Genomic DNA, 20,562 nt, shown 5'->3' with positions numbered 1-20,562 from the left:
TTGTGCAAATTTATTATACTTTGGCACAAAGTCACGCATTCGTAGTCCTGGTTGGTAGTTGGAGCATCAGGATTAATGACAACCATAGTTGAAGAAGAAGGTTTGTATGGGTAAGGCTGAGAGGTAAGTGGGGGATTTTGAAGTTGAGGGAATTGTAGTATTGTGGGTGGGTTGGGGTTTGTTGGTAGAGGATTGGGAGGGATTTTAGGGTAGAGGGAGTAGGGAATGAGGAGTTTGTGCTTTTGGTTGTTGGACGGATGGGTGGTTTAATGATAGGAAGGTTGGATTGCTTTGGGAGGGGGAATAGGTTGGTGAGGGTTTTGGGGGGATTTTGAAGATTTGGGAGTTTTAGGGATGAAAATATCATTTTTCTTTTGTAGGTGAAAATTTAGTTTTGTAGGTGTAATTGGTGCTGTATAGGGTGAGTAAGTTGTAGGAGGTGAACCAGTATGGTAACCAGAGTCTGGAGAGTTATATAGGGTAGCAGCTGATTGTGGTGGAGTATTAAATTGAGATGGAGATGAATTTATAATTTTCCACTCACAGTTCAGGAGGACTTCTTGGCCGTTAAAGGATGAAGACCAAGTTGGTTTATCGAGATTGAACAATGATATTGAGTGAAGAACAGTTGTAGGAAAGTTGAAGGTTGTGGATTTTTCCATATGAGTGTTTATTGTAAGCCATTCCATTTTTAACTTGATGTTTTTAGTTCCAACTGAAATGTTCCATTTAGGTTGCTCACTAATGTTGAAGGAGTTGATAATTTGGACAGCTTCATATGGTAAAGGGTAAGTAGAAGGCGAAATAAAGCTCGTAGAATCTTTAGAATTGATTTTACTTGATTTGGGCGTTGGAAGTATTCCGTCACGAAGTGGAAGCACCATCGCTTTGATTTTCGGATCGACGATTTTCGCAAATAATTGAAAAAATGTATACAATTCGACTCCAAAAATCTTATAGAAATGTAGAGGAGATTGTCTGGAACACGTAGATACCAATTATAGTTTATCCACGATGAATTTAACATCAAAAATTACCAAACGAACGCGAGCACGTGGTAAACAAAACAAGCGCCGATCGTACCAATTTATAAACGTTGATTTCTCGGCGAAAAATAGACCAATTTCGACCAATATATTCTTGAAATGATCGCTAGACTTTTAGCTACAAGATTATACCAAATAGTAAGGCAGATGAACAATTTTGAAGAAAGGAGATCAAAATTTCGGAGAGCTCCGCCGGAAACGTCATGTAAACTACACTTGATCTTATTTTGGGTGGGGACCGGGTAGGTTACGACGTCGGGGGTGCAATGACGACGAACCCTTACGTGCAAGACCGGTACACTCAGGGGGGCCGCTACCAGCGACGCAGATCGACAGAGGCTGCGAACCTCTCCCCCGCGGACAAAACCGACAGAGAACAGAAAGGAAAGATCTGGGATCTTTCGACGATACGAAGCCCTGGCATAAATGCTAGAGCTTGTAACGAGACGAACAAGAATCACAAGACGAGATATTGAAAAGGACAGCAAGCTGTTTTTTCGCAATCTACGCGACGTACGACGAACGGGCTATCCGGCAGTACAACCAATGAAGGCGACCCCCTTCAGCACCGTCCAACAAAGTACCAACATTCAAGACATGAAATCCTTAGAAAAGGATACTGAATTGTCGTCGGCGATGGTACCGACCAGACCACGAATCAACCATTCGTCTTCAAACTTCGTGAGGAGGCAGTGGCGATGTTCCATTTTCACCGCGAATCGGAAGGTTGACTTCGCCATCCGCAATACCGAGGAGGCATCGGGTGAGAGACGGTCAAACCTGCATCGATTGCGATGAAGCCAAAGGTGGTGTCTGAAGATACCCAGAAGGGCATTCACAGCTGCCGGGGTCTTCTTTGCTGCGGGGAAGCCGAAAAGAATGGTGGAGATGGTAAGTGGGAGGGGCAAGGCCAAGGGTACCAGTAGGGGGGTGAGCCAGTCCCATACGGCGGTGGCGACAGGGCAGTGGCAGAACAGGTGAAGAGCGGTTTCAAGCTCTCCGCAAAAACATTTCTCATCCACGTTCATGCCGAAGTGCAATAAACGGTCTGCTGTGGCCAGGCGGCCATGAAAGTTATAGTAATTCGTATCGGCTATTGATCGGATAAAGCGCCATAGTTTTAAGGAATGCCACACAGATGGCCAGTGGACTTCAATCTGCATGTTGCGGAATTTTCCAACAGCCTTATGGGGTGTTAAGGCACTTTCGAGCAGGATGGAGTACGTGCCTCGAGCTGTAAGTTCTGCCAGCGGTATAGGGACAATGTCCTCGCTTCCCACCAGCCACGAATTGTCTACTAGTCGTCCTTTTAACTGCATCCAAGTATGAACTACGGACTGGTAGAACTTGGGTAATTTTTTAACGAGATAAGCAGGAATGGTGCCTCGAGAAAAAAAGGTGGCCAGGTCCTGCTTGAAGATATCGCGTACATAGAAGGCCAACAGAGGAGGCCAAGGAATAGTATACTGGAAGAGCAACAGCCGGCGGAGCCAGATTGCTCTCAAAGATAAAATTTTGGTGGCAACATGTACAACACCCAAACCCCCCCGAGGACGAGGAGCAACGGCGGAGCTGCGTGCGATGGGTTCTTTGGTTTTGTTCCATATAAATGGGAAAAGGATTTTATTTACCGCGTGTACCACCGTTTTTGGCATGTCGAAGATGGTTGCTTGGTACCAGAATATGCTGAGGCCAAGGGTGTTTGCAAGCAAAGTTCGGCCTTGGAGAGACAGGGATCGTGATGACCAAGAGGTTATTTTAGCTCTAAATTTTTGAACTAGTTTGTCCCAGTCGGGCAGAATGGAATTGCCGACTCGACAACCCAGGATAATCAAAAATTCGGTGGACCATTGCAAACGAACAGGTAAATCCGTTCTAGTTCTCCATGATCCAAACAGCAGGCCTTCAGTCTTGTCTAGATTTAATTTGGCACCCGAAGCTTTTGAATATCGGTCAAACAGATTGAGCAATGTCAGCAGGCTGGAGTCGTTGGTAACAAAGCAAGTGGTGTCATCCGCATACTGTAGAATTTTCACTGAGTCTCCAGATGGCAGAGAGAAACCATCGATATTGGTTGATGCTTGTATGGCACACGAAAGGGGTTCGGCTGCCAAAACATATAACAGGGGCGAAAGGGGACAACCCTGCCGTACTCCCCGGGAAATAGTAAAAGGGCCCCCGAGAGTACCGTTGATTAAAACACGTGAGTACAAAGTGGTATATAGTATGCGAACCCACGCTCGAAAGGATGGTCCGAAATTCATGTGCTCCAAAATTGTATGCATGAACTCCCAGTCTACGCGATCAAAGGCTTTCTCTTGATCTAATGACAGCAGGGCTCCGCCAATATTATTTAAATTAGCATAGTCTAAGCAATCTTGTATCAAACGTACCACTTCTCCAGAAAATCGTCCAGGGACGCCACACGTCTGACATGGCGAAGTTACGTTGGATATGACCGTGGCCAAGCGGCCGGTAAGTACTTTTGATAGGATTTTATAATCTGTACATAGCAGTGTAATAGGGCGCCAGTTTTTGGGGTCTAATTTATCCCCTTTTTTATATAATAAGGTGATTATCCCAGTTCTTTGAGACAGAGATAATAGACCGGTGGTATGCGATGTGTTTAGTACGGACACTAGATCGGGACCCATACAGTCCCAGAATGTACGATAAAATTCGTAGGTAAGGCCATCCACCCCCGGAGATTTATTGTTGGAAAAGGAATTTATGGCCGCCGTACATTCCTCCAGGGTAACCGCTCCCTCGCAAAGGGCCGCGTCCATAGGGGATAATTTATGTAAGCTGCAGGAAAAGGTTTGTTCTGCGTCTAGGTAAGCAGCAGAAAAGGGTAGTATAGAATAACATCCACACTTGTAACATACCACGCAGTGTTCGTATAGTACGTCCGTGAATATCCTTGATCGCATGCATCAAATTTCGTACGGCACGTGTTTTTTCGCGTTGGAAGAAATATTTAGAAGAGATTTCCCCTTCTTCAGCCCAGTTTCTCGGCACGCGAAGCGCGACCTTCGGCCTTACACGGTGATGGTCGATAGGCGTCCTTCACCGTGTTCAGTTTGATGGAAACGTCCCCGCCTGCATTTCTGCGGGTTTGAAGATCGATAAGTTGTTTATTGAGGTTGTCATACTGTTCCTTTGTGACACAGCTAGATCTGTCGAGAACTTCGATGGTGATCTGTCGAATGAGTTTCTGCAACGCCCCCAAATGGGTAAGGAGGGTAATAAGTTTTTCCTGGTCCGGAGTCTTTAATGGTTTTGACGTGGCGTTTCATTATTAATTAAATTATTGTTAAATTTCCAGCAGCCCTGCTTCGATTGCATTCGGCAGAGAAAAAGAAAGAAAGACGTAGGAGTGATCGCTACGAAAATATGGCAGGATGGATATATCCTTAACGGACGGTGCTAAGGACTTTACCCAACGTCTAGCCTTGATCCAACTTGGCCATTTGCACGGGTCCACGTAAAACAACGTTCATCTGGATGGCGATGTCGCCATATGTCCACTAAGTTTAGCTCTTGGGTAAGGTTAGCCAAGGCGTTTGGCGGACTAATGAGCGAGGGTCTTCCAGCCAGATGGTGGCAACATTGGATTGACCACTGATCGCCAGAATGATCGTAGGGAACAATGGCTTATGGTCGAATTCCACGTGCCAGGGTCTTCTGATTGGGGCCATATAAGTTGACGAGCTGGAAAGGTGTAGAGTGGGAAGAGAAGTGGATGATCTGTTCGACCTTGTGAGTCGGCGAAGAGCAGATTGGAAAGAACTCACGCGAGCACCCGGACGAGCAGCGAACGGTATTCACTCAATGATTTTCAGAGGCATCACCCGCCAGTGCTGCTTGAGGCATGAGCTCTTAAACGTCCGAATAGCATCCAGCTTCTGCCAAGGTGCTAAGAGTTGTTGATGGCGTGGAGGTCGTGGATGAGTCGTGGGATTATGGATGGAATGTCGCCGATGTTGTGGATCTTATGGCACCCCAGATAACGATAGACTGTTCGTCTACGTAGGTGATCACGAGACAGCGTCGTACCTCGGTCCAGAGGCTCCTACCGCCAGACGGAGAAGAGGGTGGCATCTGGTCGGATTCGAATCCGCGCACTGGAAGGAATCAGCAGCAGTATCAAAAGCAGCTGGAGGTTTTCGCAGTTCACGCCATGAAGACAAGGTCGTCCGCATATGCCAGGCAGAGACAGTTCTGTTCTGGAATTTGTACACCCCAGCTCTCTGTGTCAGGCCCTTTCCTTAACCGAGCGCAGGATGAGCTCAAGCAGAGGTTGAACACAATAGGGCTGAGGCATCCTGTTTCACGCCAGCATGGACAGGGATGGATGAGGTTCTTCCACCAGGTGTGAGGATGGTTGTGGATGCACCAGCATAAGTTCATGATGAGTGCAACCATGTCTGGAGGAACACAACGGCAGAAGGGACGGAAGGATGACCTGGTGCTTTACCACGCCGGCGACGCGCTAAGATCAAGCCAGGCGATGCACAGTTTTCCTGACGGCGTCCGGGCAATAATGACCAGCATGAAAGTGTGTTCGTAACAGCCTTCAGAGGGTCTAAGCACTCTTTTGCTCGTCCGAGAGGATCCTCGAGTGATGCTCCACCTTGTTAAGCGTTTGGCGAAAGCACTCCCATGAACAGCATACATGGTGGACATGAGGAATGGGGCGGAAGTTGGTGATGTCGCTGTCATCACCCTTTGTAGATGAGATGGTGACAGCTTCTTTTCCACGGTTGTGGCGTCGCTCATGATGACATCGTGAATATGAGGTGAGGATGGCGGTGGGATCAACCTTCTTGAGGTGTGAGTATTGCATTTGTCCATGCCAGGCATGCCGACTGACGCAGCTGGTTTTGCGCAATTTCAGCCTGACGGAGTTCCCGGGTAGAGATCCTGTGATATTGGGTGATGCGTCACGGCGGGGTGAATTTTCGAGGTGTTCTTTGAGGATGGTGGTGTTCGTGTTTTTTCCTCAAAGGATGTGTATGTGGTTCGCATCATCAATGGTGCCAGTGAAAATGGTGTTGTTGTTTCAGGATCTTACGGTGCCGCTCGTTTTGAATGGTAGAGACCCTGGAAGCCGGAGCTCGTGGGGTCAAAGGATTTGATGTAGCTGCCTTGTGGTGGACGTGAGGTGGTGGTTTCGGTCGGTTGGTTTCGCATTGGCGTGGATGTGGATGATCTGTTGAGGTGGATGGCGAGCCCCGAGGCAGCCGCGGGTGGTCAGGTGCAGTGTTGTGTGAAGTCAGCCCAAGAGGAGTCCTGTGAGATGTAGACTGCCATTTCTCCCTGAAGAGGAGAAGGTGGTCTGGTCGTCGGTGGATGGAGGTTGTTCTTCGTTGTAGAAGCTTATCAACACCATCTTCATCATCAGAGGTGCCTGGGGTCGCAGGACGGGTGATGGGACACGGTCCGCTCAATGGTGCCCGAGGTTGCGATATCGGATGTTATCGCCGCTAAGTCGGCCAGGTTGATGTTGATGAAGAAGTTGGTGTTGGTGGGCCAAGCGGTTCAGTGGGTGGTGGCTAAGTGATCACGGTGGGTGGTGGAGGGGCCGCAGGATGAGCAGGAGGTTGTGGCCGTGGTGGCAGTGTGGGCTGGTCTGCTTGGAAATTGGAGATGGGCGCAATGTCTTGCGTCGTGACGTGTGTTCGTGGGTTGAGATGTGGAGGGAGATTAGGGCTACTGAGGTACTACGAATCTCCATGAGGTTGGAGAGCAGAAGCTGCACATTTGTCCCCAGAGAGGAGCCGGATGAAGTTCCATGCTGCAGGTGGATGGTGACAGCGAAGTTAATCTCACTTACACTTGAGGTGCTCGTGAGTGATGTCAGCGGATGATGGTGGAGAATGTGGATTGTCTTCTAATGAAAAATGAGGTGGGAAATTTGGGTGTTGATGGTTGCGCGAGTATGGATGGCGCTGGTCGTTGGCTGGGTGGTGCCATGGATGAGGAACGGGGGTGGAAGTTGTGGTGGGATCTTCTGGAGTAGGGTCGGGTTCATCCAGGGCTATCGGTGGTGATGAATTGGGGTTGGATGGTACAGTGAGGAGGGCGTGCCAGATGGGTGGAGTAGGTGGAAGGAGTTGGTTGGATAAAGAAAGATGGATGAAGGACAGAGTGGAGAGAGGTCTGTGGGGGATGGGACAGAAAGGGTGGTAGGTGGTGGAGAATGATGATTGGAGTGGGGGGACAGGGTGGATGGCTGGAGGATGATGGATGGAAGTGGGTGGGATCGGATCCAGGGTTATGGAATGAGGGAGGTAAGAGAGGCGGTAGTGGAGGAAGTAGGAGTTGGTTGCTCAGACTCGCTTGGTGGCTCTGCAGGTGGGAAGGTTGATCTCCGCCATTAGCCATTACAGGATTGACAGTAGTACGGAGGGAGAGGGATTGATTGGGGTGTGTGGTGTTGAAGGAGTTTTGAGAGTTGTGGGGTCGGGTTGGCTTAAGTGAAAAAGTGCAGCCTTCCATGGGGCAAGAGGTCTTGTTGATTGGCATCGGCGATGACTGTGGTGGAGTATGTGCTTGATGGTGAGGTGCGGCTGTCGTGGAGGTGGAATTCGGTGAGGTGGAGATAGTAGTCTCTGGGTGATTGATCGATGGTAGGTTGAGGTGGAGTGAATGGCGATTGCTGCTTGTGGGAGTGACGATGAGCTTGCATGTGTTGGTGGATTCGCTGGGATCAATGTATGTATTGCAGAGACCGCAGAGGTGGGAGACTACTAGCTCATGTTGAGGGTGGTTCCTCGAAAATGGGTTGCCAGGTTACGTATACCAGCAACTTGTCTGCTGACATACTTATAACCTCGGTATGGGCAGCGGATGTCTTGTGGATGGATATCGACACGATACGTGGCTTTGCAGCGTTGGGCTGGAACGTCGTCATACTTGGGAGTCCCATGATGAGCGGCCAGTGTTCTGCCAGTGGCCACGGGTCTTGAACCATTTCATGCAATATACACATGTGGGCATTTTGGGCCCACACGGAGAAGAAATGGACAACAAAACACAAAAATTTTATTATTACCACTAAAATGATGCGTACGCGAGAAGTGATAAGTAAGGCAGTTCCAATGAATGTATATCCAACACGGTGAAATGGCAGAGAAAATTGTAGGAGTGCACACAGAATGTTTCAATGTAATCAGCTGCACGAGTAATAATAGTTTAGTGTTTTTAAATTAACGCACGTGGAGAATTTGGCGCGTGGATAGAATTGGCGCGTAGATAGAGTTGGCGTAAATAAGATTGGCCGAGATAAAATTGGCGCGCAGATAAAATTGGCGCGCGAACAAAATTGGCGCACGGACAAAATTGGCGCGTAGACGAAATTGGCACGCGGCGAAAAGTTGATGCACGTGGGATGTCTTTGGGTAATTAGACCCCTCGGAGTGTAATCGATAAAAATAGTGCGGGATTAGTAGAATATCGCACTTAAACGTTCAAATTGGCCCGATGAATATGTTAGGGCTGTTAATATAGCCTTTTCAGAAGGAAAAGTAGTAGGCGCGAAATGTCAAACACAGCAAATTAATTCTGTGGAGTGTAAGAGCACGTGTAATGTTACCGTTCAAAACTTCGAGGTGACGCGGAAGTTTGTTGCGATGAAAGCCCCAAGATAAACGCCAAAAAAATGTTCGAACAATGATGTGTGTGAGCTAGAAGGATAAAAATGTTCCAAAACGCTGAGATTGTCGTAAATAAACCAACGTAGTAGTGGCTTTATGAAGCAATTGCGGGTCCTTCGCCACGCATGGGTGTTAAAACACAACCAGCTAGCAAATTGTCTTAAAATTGATCCAATCGGTCCAAAGAGGGTAAAAGACGTTAATAGAGCCCTCTTCACCGAGAGTATAGCGCTTAATTTGTCATCAATTGTTTCTTTGGCGTGTAGAAAGACTCAGAATGGATATGCTTCGCAGGCTTCGAAACGCGGTTTAGAGCCGTAGAGATCTTTCAAAGTAAACGCCAGAAATTGTTCAAAAATCGTCTAAACGCTGTAGAATATAGTCCAGTGTAGTATAGAGGGTAGCAATGTTCAAGATATATTCGGCGTGCAATCAGCGAATGCAAATTATATGGAATTATATGCAGCGATAGTCAGAATAGCGAAGGTTTAACCACGTGGGTACTAACACAAAACTCTACCAGAAAAGACGATGAAAATCGTTCAAAAATTGTTCCTTCGTTCGTAAATTACCCACGTTCGATGCAGGATAGTCAGACGATGCAGCTGTTCTTAAAAGAACAAGTAAATGACGCGCGAATGCGACGAAACTACGGTGCGATGCTTCGTTAGTACGAGGAAGTTTATACGGCCTGCTGACAATAAAATTTTACATTACAAGGACGGGGCTGAGATCCTCTCAGAATAAAGAATAAATAAGCGGGAGAGCATCCTAGCTTTAAATATAGTAGTGAGTAGCCAAACACAGTCGAAAAAGCCGTGTGCGAGCGTATATCGATCGACAGTAGAACAAGCGCAAATAGCGTTGAGTTTCGCCGATCAACGCGAATAGTGTAAAAACTACGAACAGGTCGAATATAACGTTCGCCAAAGAGCAAAGCGACGACGAGCTAAGGATTGAGACGGATTGACGTGTAGAGCAACAGCGTCGTTGAAACAACAGCAAACGGCGAAGGTTCGTCTTCGTCTTGAGTTCCAGGGTCGTCCAAAAATCGTGTCAATAACATTCCAAACTGAGATACAGAAGATCCAATCCAAAATGTTCCACTAGGAAATCAGCAGAAGAGAGGTAGATTAATACCAAATAACCTTAACAGGAGTCCAAACTCCAAATCAATGGCGATATCCAATTATCAGCGATCAAAACCAGTCGCAAAGTGATCAACATATCAGAATTAAGCTGATAAGAACAGATACTACACTTGATCTTAGCCAAAAGCCGAGAAGCGATACAGAAGAAGAGCTTTCGCCATTTTTCACTCTACAAGTTGCATGAGAAACACACGGTTCTATTGTATCTTTTCGCGTAGAAATCATGCAACAAATGAAAAATCAAGCAGTACGGATAACGAAGGAATCATCCTTTACTACAATCGTCATGTCAAGCGTTCTTTCTAATCCAATGTACACCTGTTCGTAAAGAAGAACATGTTTGAAAATTCGCGCGTAATGCCGCGAAATGCGATCGTTTCATATGACGTAGGAAGCACGCGATGTCTGTCGCGAACTTGCTGCAGACGTGCTTTCTCATTGTAAAACAAACGCTTTGTGCTTGTGGGCGATAATGATTCGCATTGTATGCAAGTGCTGCAATGTCAACAAGGTCATGCTTCATGAAATCGGCAGACAAGCAGCTCAATGAACGAATTTTACACTACGAGCCGTTAAATGTCAGTGATACATAGAAATAATTACTATAAAAAGCTAAACAAACGTACGACTAAGTAAGAAAAACGTTCGCAATGCAATTTCATTACTGTTAACGTCGACGATACATATTATAATTTGTATATTTTCATAATGTATATGCCGTCCGTCAAAATATACACACACGCCGGCCGTTTACGTCGTTGTTAAGTACAAGTAATTTATGTCAAATACAAGTAATTTATTCTTGCTAATAGATGATATAAATTTCTCCTGCATCTCGCTATGCATTTTGGGATAGGTCAGTAAAAAATTTGGCAGCATGCAACCTAACCCCGAACGAACAACGAATTTATATATCGTGTTCTATTTTATTTGTTCTTTTTCTCCGCTTCTTCCTCCCATCGTGAGAAACGAAGGGGACGAGCGCGAACGCAGGTCCCCACTACCAGAAATTATACGCTCGAGTTACCCACGTTAGGGGTAATCGCAGGAGTCAACCCAGTCGAAGTGCAATGAAAGGGCCTCATCCTGAGAGGACCTCCTAGCTGATCAAGGTGCCTCTCGCGTCAGGTAAGTATGCTCGAACGACGCACGGCGAGCATACTTTGTACGCGAACGTACGCTCGGTGCGACACGGTTGCACCCCCTCCCTTTACTTTTCACTACTTTTGCACTTGCAACTTACCGTCTGACGGCCTTTATTGTCTTCCTTTCCGACGACGACGACGTCTTTTCGTCTTTCGCCGACTCTGTCGAAAAGAGACGTTAGTTAATTAGTTAAATGTTAAACGGTTCGTTTCTCGGTTAGTTAGTTAGTTAGTTACAGACAAAATAAATTCGCTTTGCTATTTGATTTGCTGGCTGTTTTGTTTGTTTTTTTTTTCTTTTGTTTAAAGTAAATGTGTTTCCCTTCCGCGAAGGGAAATGGGCCGAACTCGGAGGTAGTGCAATACCGAGACAACCCGTGGCCAGGGCGAAGCAAGCTCCAATCCCATGGCCGATATCCAAAATCAGTTTAATATAAGAGTCGGGCATTGCCCGACATATCAGATATTAAGCTGATAAGAACAGATACTACACTTGATCTTAGCCAAAAGGCCGAGAAGCGATACAGAAGAAGAGCTTTCGCCATTTTTCACTCTACAAGTTGCATGAGAAACACACGGTTCTATTGTATCTTTTCGCGTAGAAATCATGCAACAAATGAAAAATCAAGCAGTACGGATAACGAAGGAATCATCCTTTACTACAATCGTCATGTCAAGCGTTCTTTCTAATCCAATGTACACCTGTTCGTAAAGAAGAACATGTTTGAAAATTCGCGCGTAATGCCGCGAAATGCGATCGTTTCATATGACGTAGGAAGCACGCGATGTCTGTCGCGAACTTGCTGCAGACGTGCTTTCTCATTGTAAAACAAACGCTTTGTGCTTGTGGGCGATAATGATTCGCATTGTATGCAAGTGCTGCAATGTCAACAAGGTCATGCTTCATGAAATCGGCAGACAAGCAGCTCAATGAACGAATTTTACACTACGAGCCGTTAAATGTCAGTGATACATAGAAATAATTACTATAAAAAGCTAAACAAACGTACGACTAAGTAAGAAAAACGTTCGCAATGCAATTTCATTACTGTTAACGTCGACGATACATATTATAATTTGTATATTTTCATAATGTATATGCCGTCCGTCAAAATATACACACACGCCGGCCGTTTACGTCGTTGTTAAGTACAAGTAATTTATGTCAAATACAAGTAATTTATTCTTGCTAATAGATGATATAAATTTCTCCTGCATCTCGCTATGCATTTTGGGATAGGTCAGTAAAAAATTTGGCAGCATGCAACCTAACCCCGAACGAACAACGAATTTATATATCGTGTTCTATTTTATTTGTTCTTTTTCTCCGCTTCTTCCTCCCATCGTGAGAAACGAAGGGGACGAGCGCGAACGCAGGTCCCCACTACCAGAAATTATACGCTCGAGTTACCCACGTTAGGGTAATCGCAGGAGTCAACCCAGTCGAAGTGCAATGAAAGGGCCTCATCCTGAGAGGACCTCCTAGCTGATCAAGGTGCCTCTCGCGTCAGGTAAGTATGCTCGAACGACGCACGGCGAGCATACTTTGTACGCGAACGTACGCTCGGTGCGACACGGTTGCACCCTCCCTTTACTTTTCACTACTTTTGCACTTGCAACTTACCGTCTGACGGCCTTTATTGTCTTCCTTTCCGACGACGACGACGTCTTTTCGTCTTTCGCCGACTCTGTCGAAAAGAGACGTATGTTAGTTAATTAGTTAAATGTTAAACGGTTCGTTTCTCGGTTAGTTAGTTAGTTAGTTAGTTACAGACAAAATAAATTCGCTTTGCTATTTGATTTGCTGGCTGTTTTGTTTGTTTTTTTTCTTTGTTTAAAGTAAATGTGTTTCCCTTCCGCGAAGGAAATGGGCCGAACTCGGAGGTAGTGCAATACCGAGACAACCCGTGGCCAGGGCGAAGCAAGCTCCAATCCCATGGCCGATATCCAAAATCAGTTTAATATAAGAGTCGGGCATTGCCCGACATATCAGATATTAAGCTGATAAGAACAGATACTACACTTGATCTTAGCCAAAAGGCCGAGAAGCGATACAGAAGAAGAGCTTTCGCCATTTTTCACTCTACAAGTTGCATGAGAAACACACGGTTCTATTGTATCTTTCGCGTAGAAATCATGCAACAAATGAAAAATCAAGCAGTACGGATAACGAAGGAATCATCCTTTACTACAATCGTCATGTCAAGCGTTCTTTCTAATCCAATGTACACCTGTTCGTAAAGAAGAACATGTTTGAAAATTCGCGCGTAATGCCGCGAAATGCGATCGTTTCATATGACGTAGGAAGCACGCGATGTCTGTCGCGAACTTGCTGCAGACGTGCTTTCTCATTGTAAAACAAACGCTTTGTGCTTGTGGGCGATAATGATTCGCATTGTATGCAAGTGCTGCAATGTCAACAAGGTCATGCTTCATGAAATCGGCAGACAAGCAGCTCAATGAACGAATTTTACACTACGAGCCGTTAAATGTCAGTGATACATAGAAATAATTACTATAAAAGCTAAACAAACGTACGACTAAGTAAGAAAAACGTTCGCAATGCAATTTCATTACTGTTAACGTCGACGATACATATTATAATTTGTATATTTTCATAATGTATATGCCGTCCGTCAAAATATACACACGCCGGCCGTTTACGTCGTTGTTAAGTACAAGTAATTTATGTCAAATACAAGTAATTTATTCTTGCTAATAGATGATATAAATTTCTCCTGCATCTCGCTATGCATTTTGGGATAGGTCAGTAAAAATTTGGCAGCATGCAACCTAACCCGAACGAACAACGAATTTATATATCGTGTTCTATTTTATTTGTTCTTTTTTCCGCTTCTTCCTCCCATCGTGAGAAACGAGGGGACGAGCGCGAACGCAGGTCCCCACTACCAGAAATTATACGCTCGAGTTACCCACGTTAGGGGTAATCGCAGGAGTCAACCAGTCGAAGTGCAATGAAAGGGCCTCATCCTGAGAGGACCTCCTAGCTGATCAAGGTGCCTCTCGCGTCAGGTAAGTATGCTCGAACGACGCACGGCGAGCATACTTTGTACGCGAACGTACGCTCGGTGCGACACGGTTGCACCCTCCCTTTACTTTTCACTACTTTTGCACTTGCAACTTACCGTCTGACGGCCTTTATTGTCTTCCTTTCCGACGACGACGACGTCTTTTCGTCTTTCGCCGACTCTGTCGAAAAGAGACGTATGTTAGTTAATTAGTTAAATGTTAAACGGTTCGTTTCTCGGTTAGTTAGTTAGTTAGTTAGTTACAGACAAAATAAATTCGCTTTGCTATTTGATTTGCTGGCTGTTTTGTTTGTTTTTTCTTTGTTTAAAGTAAATGTGTTTCCCTTCCGCGAAGGAAATGGGCCGAACTCGGAGGTAGTGCAATACCGAGACAACCCGTGGCCAGGGCGAAGCAAGCTCAATCCCATGGCCGATATCCAAAATCAGTTTAATATAAGAGTCGGGCATTGCCCGACATATCAGATATTAAGCTGATAAGAACAGATACTAACTTGATCTTAGTTGAAAGCGATACAGAAGAAGATAGCCATTTTTCACTCTACAAGTTGCATAGAAACACACGGTTCTATTGTATCTTTTCGTAGAAATCATGCAACAAATGAAAAAATCAAGGTACGGATAACGAAGGAATCATCCTTTACTACAATCGTCATGTCAAGCGTTCTTTCTAATCCAATGTACACCTGTTCGTAAAGAAGAACATGTTTGAAAATTCGCGTAATGCCGCGAAATGCGATCGTTTCATGACGTGAAGCACGCGATGTCTGTCGCGAACTTGCTGCAGACGTGCTTTCATTGTAAAACAAACGCTTTGTGCTTGTGGGCGATAATGATTCGCATTGTATGCACTGCAATGTCGTCATGCTTCATGAAATCGGCAGACAAGCAGCTCAATGAACGAATTTTACACTACGAGCCGTTAAATGTCAGTGATACATAGAAATAATTACTATAAAAGCTAAACAAACGTACGACTAAGTAAGAAAAACGTTCGCAATGCAATTTCATTACTGTTAACGTCGACGATACATATTATAATTTGTATATTTTCATAATGTATATGCCGTCCGTCAAAATATACACACGCCGGCCGTTTACGTCGTTGTTAAGTACAAGTAATTTAAAATACAAGTAATTTATTCTTGCTAATAGATGATATAAATTTCTCCTGCATCTCGCTATGCATTTTGGGATAGGTCAGTAAAAATTTGGCAGCATGCAACCTAACCCGAACGAACAACGAATTTATATATCGTGTTCTATTTTATTTGTTCTTTTCTCCGCTTCTTCCTCCCATCGTGAGAAACAAGGGACGAGCGAACGCAGGTCCCCACTACCAGAAATTATACGCTCGAGTTACCCACGTTAGGGGTAATCGCAGGAGTCAACCAGTCGAAGTGCAATGAAAGGGCCTCATCCTGAGAGGACCTCCTAGCTGATCAAGGTGCCTCGCGTCAGGTAAGTATGCTCGAACGACGCACGGCGAGCATACTTTGTACGCGAACGTACGCTCGGTGCGACACGGTTGCACCCTCCTTTACTTTTCACTACTTTTGCACTTGCAACTTACCGTCTGACGGCCTTTATTGTCTTCCTTTCCGACGACGACGACGTCTTTTCGTCTTTCGCCGACTCTGTCGAAAAGAACGTATGTTAGTTAATTAGTTAAATGTTAAACGGTTCGTTTCTCGGTTAGTTAGTTAGTTAGTTAGTTACAGACAAAATAAATTCGCTTTGCTATTTGATTTGCTGGCTGTTTTGTTTGTTTTTTTTTTCTTTTGTTTAAAGTAAATGTGTTTCCCTTCCGCGAGGAAATGGGCCGAACTCGGAGGTAGTGCAATACCGAGACAACCCGTGGCCAGGGCGAGCAAGCTCCAATCCCATGGCCGATATCAAAATCAGTTTAATATAAGAGTCGGGCATTGCCCGACATATCAGATATTAAGCTGATAAGAACAGATACTACACTTGATCTTAGCCAAAGGCCGAGAAGCGATACAGAAGAAGAGCTTTCGCCATTTTTCACTCTACAAGTTGCATGAGAAACACACGGTTCTATTGTATCTTTTCGCGTAGAAATCATGCAACAAATGAAAAATCAAGCAGTACGGATAACGAAGGAATCATCCTTTACTACAATCGTCATGTCAAGCGTTCTTTCTAATCCAATGTACACCTGTTCGTAAAGAAGAACATGTTTGAAAATTCGCGCGTAATGCCGCGAAATGCGATCGTTTCATATGACGTAGGAAGCACGCGATGTCTGTCGCGAACTTGCTGCAGACGTGCTTTCTCATTGTAAAACAAACGCTTTGTGCTTGTGGGCGATAATGATTCGCATTGTATGCAAGTGCTGCAATGTCAACAAGGTCATGCTTCATGAAATCGGCAGACAAGCAGCTCAATGAACGAATTTTACACTACGAGCCGTTAAATGTCAGTGATACATAGAAATAATTACTATAAAAGCTAAACAAACGTACGACTAAGTAAGAAAAACGTTCGCAATGCAATTTCATTACTGTTAACGTCGACGATACATATTATAATTTGTATATTTTCATAATGTATATGCCGTCCGTCAAAATATACACACGCCGGCCGTTTACGTCGTTGTTAAGTACAAGTAATTTATGTCAAATACAAGTAATTTATTCTTGCTAATAGATGATATAAATTTCTCCTGCATCTCGCTATGCATTTTGGGATAGGTCAGTAAAAATTTGGCAGCATGCAACCTAACCCCGAACGAACAACGAATTTATATATCGTGTTCTATTTTATTTGTTCTTTTCTCCGCTTCTTCCTCCCATCGTGAGAAACGAAGGGACGAGCGCGAACGCAGGTCCCCACTACCAGAAATTATACGCTCGAGTTACCCACGTTAGGGGTAATCGCAGGAGTCAACCCAGTCGAAGTGCAATGAAAGGGCCTCATCCTGAGAGGACCTCCTAGCTGATCAAGGTGCCTCGCGTCAGGTAAGTATGCTCGAACGACGCACGGCGAGCATACTTTGTACGCGAACGTACGCTCGGTGCGACACGGTTGCACCCTCCCTTTACTTTTCACTACTTTTGCACTTGCAACTTACCGTCTGACGGCCTTTATTGTCTTCCTTTCCGACGACGACGACGTCTTTTCGTCTTTCGCCGACTCTGTCGAAAGAGACGTATGTTAGTTAATTAGTTAAATGTTAAACGGTTCGTTTCTCGGTTAGTTAGTTAGTTAGTTAGTTACAGACAAAATAAATTCGCTTTGCTATTTGATTTGCTGGCTGTTTTGTTTGTTTTTTTCTTTTGTTTAAAGTAAATGTGTTTCCCTTCCATGAAGGGAAATGGGCCGAACTCGGAGGTAGTGCAATACCGAGACAACCCGTGGCCAGGGCGAAGCAAGCTCAATCCCATGGCCGATATCCAAAAATCAGTTTAATATAAGAGTCGGGCATTGCCCGACATATCAGATATTAGCTGATAAGAACAGATACTACACTTGATCTTAGCCAAAAGGCCGAAAGCGATACAGAAGAAGAGCTTTCGCCATTTTTCACTCTACAAGTTGCATGAGAAACACACGGTTCTATTGTATCTTTTCGCGTAGAAATCATGCAACAAATGAAAAAAATCAAGCAGTACGGATAACGAAGGAATCATCCTTTACTACAATCGTCATGTCAAGCGTTCTTTCTAATCCAATGTACACCTGTTCGTAAAGAAGAACATGTTTGAAAATTCGCGCGTAATGCCGCGAAATGCGATCGTTTCATATGACGTAGGAAGCACGCGATGTCTGTCGCGAACTTGCTGCAGACGTGCTTTCTCATTGTAAAACAAACGCTTTGTGCTTGTGGGCGATAATGATTCGCATTGTATGCAAGTGCTGCAATGTCAACAAGGTCATGCTTCATGAAATCGGCAGACAAGCAGCTCAATGAACGAATTTTACACTACGAGCCGTTAAATGTCAGTGATACATAGAAATAATTACTATAAAAGCTAAACAAACGTACGACTAAGTAAGAAAAACGTTCGCAATGCAATTTCATTACTGTTAACGTCGACGATACATATTATAATTTGTATATTTCATAATGTATATGCCGTCCGTCAAAATATACACACACGCCGGCCGTTTACGTCGTTGTTAAGTACAAGTAATTTATGTCAAATACAAGTAATTTATTCTTGCTAATAGATGATATAAATTTCTCCTGCATCTCGCTATGCATTTTGGGATAGGTCAGTAAAAATTTGGCAGCATGCAACCTAACTGAACGAACAACGAATTTATATATCGTGTTCTATTTTATTTGTTCTTTTCTCCGCTTCTTCCTCCCATCGTGAGAAACGAAGGGACGAGCGCGAACGCAGGTCCCCACTACCAGAAATTATACGCTCGAGTTACCCACGTTAGGGGTAATCGCAGGAGTCAACCCAGTCGAAGTGCAATGAAAGGGCCTCATCCTGAGAGGACCTCCTAGCTGATCAAGGTGCCTCTCGCGTCAGGTAAGTATGCTCGAACGACGCACGGCGAGCATACTTTGTACGCGAACGTACGCTCGGTGCGACACGGTTGCACCCTCCTTTACTTTTTCACTACTTTTGCACTTGCAACTTACCGTCTGACGGCCTTTATTGTCTTCCTTTCCGACGACGACGACGTCTTTTCGTCTTTCGCCGACTCTGTCGAAAGAGACGTATGTTAGTTAATTAGTTAAATGTTAAACGGTTCGTTTCTCGGTTAGTTAGTTAGTTAGTTAGTTACAGACAAAATAAATTCGCTTTGCTATTTGATTTGCTGGCTGTTTTGTTTGTTTTTTTTTTCTTTTGTTTAAAGTAAATGTGTTTCCTTCCGAAGGGAAATGGGCCGAACTCGGAGGTAGTGCAATACCGAGACAACCCGTGGCCAGGGCGAAGCAAGCTCCAATCCCATGGCCGATATCCAAAATCAGTTTAATATAAGAGTCGGGCATTGCCCGACATATCAGATATTAAGCTGATAAGAACAGAATTACTTTTATTTCATTTGAAGATTAACAAAGAATAAGGATAGTTACATAATATTATATCAGTTGCGCCAACATAGGTAAAAAGATAATTGTAAATATTGTACATATAGATGTAAATATTGTATATATGATAATAGAGAAACCATAGAAAATAGGATGTGTGGCTTTTATGCACAAGATGGGCGAAAGAAAGGTAAGTTAAGTTTTAAATGATTGAAAGAGAGAATTTTGAGTGCTGAGCATCAGGATAGCCATGATCCCTAATACTTTATAGTAATTGATGGAGAATAACCACATTTGGTTAGAAAGAAGGAAGAATTGTTTCAGCTAGATTGTCAATATCACTGGTAAAACCACGCAAGTACTAATGTCTTTATAATGTCATTCGAATTAAATTGTCTTGAAAAAGATAACTGGCATGCAATAATATATAATTATATATGGTATGTTCGCCAGTGTTCAGCTTCAAGGCATATTTTTGGCAAAAATCTTTAATTCTTTCGTCATCAAATTCGCGACATTGATATACATGAGCCATGGCAAGGTATGATGGTATTTCTTCATTGCAGAGGCGGCATCGACCATTGATATTCATGAATTCTGCTCGGATGCTGTCATCAAAGGGATCCATCGTCATATATTTTAATGGATCTTGGAGGTTGTGCAAATTTGTTATACTTTGGCACAAAGTCACGCATGGGTCGTAGTCCTGGTTGGTAGTTGAAGCATCAGGATTAATGACAGCGATAGTTGAAGAAGAAGGTTTGTATGGGTAAGGCTGGGAGTAAGTGGGGGTCAAGCCAGTTGAGGGAATTGTAGTATTGTGGGTGGGTGGGGTTTTGGTAGAGGGATTGGTAGGGATTTTGGGGTAGAGGGAGTAGGAATGGGAGGGGGAGTTTGTGCTTTTTGCTGTTGACGGATGGGTGGTTTAATGATAGGAAGGTTGGATTGCTTTTGGGAGGGAATAGGTTGGTGAGGGGTTTGGGGGAGATTTTGAAGATTTGGGAGTTTAGGGATGAAAATCATTTTTCTTTCTCTTTGTAGGTGAAAATTTAGTTTTGTAGGTGTGATTGATGCTGTATTGGGTGAGTAATTTGTAGGAGGTGAACCAGTATGATATCCAGAGTCTGGAGAGTTATATAAGGTAGCAGCTGATTGTGGAGTATTAAATTGAGATGGAGATGAATTGTTGTTTATAATTTTCCACTCACAGTTTAGGAGGACTTCTTGGCCATTGAAGGATGAAGACCAAGTTGGTTTATCGAGATTGAACAATGATATTGAGTGAAGAACAGTTGTAGGAAAGTTGAAGGTTGTAGATTTGTCCGTATGAGTGTTTATTGTAAGCCATTCCATTTTTAACTTGATGTTTTTAGTTCCAACTGAAATGTTCCATTTAGGTTGCTCACTAATGTTGAAGGAGTTGATAATTTGGACAGCTTCATATGGTAAAGGATAAGTAGAAGGCGAAATAAAGCTCGTAGAATCTTTAGAATTGATTTTACTT

At 44.2% G+C, this 20,562-nt stretch overlaps 2 long non-coding RNA genes and 13 other non-coding genes across 15 annotated transcripts; 2 read left to right on the top strand and 13 right to left on the bottom strand.

The window, feature by feature from the left end:
• Nucleotides 1-95: 95 nt before the first annotated feature.
• LOC124448329 lies at nucleotides 96-20,504 on the top strand. The gene is made up of 4 exons (XR_006949022.1): nucleotides 96-123; nucleotides 20,100-20,199; nucleotides 20,269-20,367; nucleotides 20,456-20,504. It is a non-coding gene; the product is annotated as an uncharacterized LOC124448329 (long non-coding RNA).
• On the top strand, nucleotides 504-782 carry LOC124448330. The gene is made up of 2 exons (XR_006949023.1): nucleotides 504-645; nucleotides 734-782. It is a non-coding gene; the product is annotated as an uncharacterized LOC124448330 (long non-coding RNA).
• Nucleotides 9,801-9,994, bottom strand: LOC124450142. Its single transcript, XR_006949881.1, has one exon. It is a non-coding gene; the product is annotated as a U2 spliceosomal RNA (small nuclear RNA).
• Nucleotides 10,828-10,991, bottom strand: LOC124449892. The gene has a single exon (XR_006949657.1). It is a non-coding gene; the product is annotated as a U1 spliceosomal RNA (small nuclear RNA).
• On the bottom strand, nucleotides 11,333-11,523 carry LOC124450047. The gene has a single exon (XR_006949807.1). It is a non-coding gene; the product is annotated as a U2 spliceosomal RNA (small nuclear RNA).
• Nucleotides 12,357-12,519, bottom strand: LOC124449925. Its single transcript, XR_006949689.1, has one exon. It is a non-coding gene; the product is annotated as a U1 spliceosomal RNA (small nuclear RNA).
• LOC124450030 lies at nucleotides 12,863-13,053 on the bottom strand. The gene has a single exon (XR_006949791.1). It is a non-coding gene; the product is annotated as a U2 spliceosomal RNA (small nuclear RNA).
• On the bottom strand, nucleotides 13,879-14,041 carry LOC124449948. Its single transcript, XR_006949713.1, has one exon. It is a non-coding gene; the product is annotated as a U1 spliceosomal RNA (small nuclear RNA).
• Nucleotides 14,383-14,576, bottom strand: LOC124450097. The gene has a single exon (XR_006949854.1). It is a non-coding gene; the product is annotated as a U2 spliceosomal RNA (small nuclear RNA).
• Nucleotides 15,358-15,516, bottom strand: LOC124449968. The gene has a single exon (XR_006949732.1). It is a non-coding gene; the product is annotated as a U1 spliceosomal RNA (small nuclear RNA).
• On the bottom strand, nucleotides 15,860-16,047 carry LOC124450067. The gene has a single exon (XR_006949826.1). It is a non-coding gene; the product is annotated as a U2 spliceosomal RNA (small nuclear RNA).
• On the bottom strand, nucleotides 16,875-17,036 carry LOC124449961. The gene has a single exon (XR_006949726.1). It is a non-coding gene; the product is annotated as a U1 spliceosomal RNA (small nuclear RNA).
• On the bottom strand, nucleotides 17,380-17,568 carry LOC124450083. Its single transcript, XR_006949840.1, has one exon. It is a non-coding gene; the product is annotated as a U2 spliceosomal RNA (small nuclear RNA).
• On the bottom strand, nucleotides 18,397-18,560 carry LOC124449909. The gene has a single exon (XR_006949674.1). It is a non-coding gene; the product is annotated as a U1 spliceosomal RNA (small nuclear RNA).
• On the bottom strand, nucleotides 18,904-19,097 carry LOC124450132. Its single transcript, XR_006949875.1, has one exon. It is a non-coding gene; the product is annotated as a U2 spliceosomal RNA (small nuclear RNA).
• Nucleotides 20,505-20,562: the final 58 nt, after the last annotated feature.

The sequence above is a fragment of the Xenia sp. Carnegie-2017 genome, unplaced genomic scaffold, assembly GCF_021976095.1.
Source record: "Xenia sp. Carnegie-2017 unplaced genomic scaffold, XeniaSp_v1 HiC_scaffold_23, whole genome shotgun sequence".
NCBI classification, from domain to species: domain Eukaryota; kingdom Metazoa; phylum Cnidaria; class Anthozoa; order Malacalcyonacea; family Xeniidae; genus Xenia; species Xenia sp. Carnegie-2017.
Note: the sequence above shows the minus strand (reverse complement) of the source record. Positions and strands in the feature narration are given on the sequence as shown.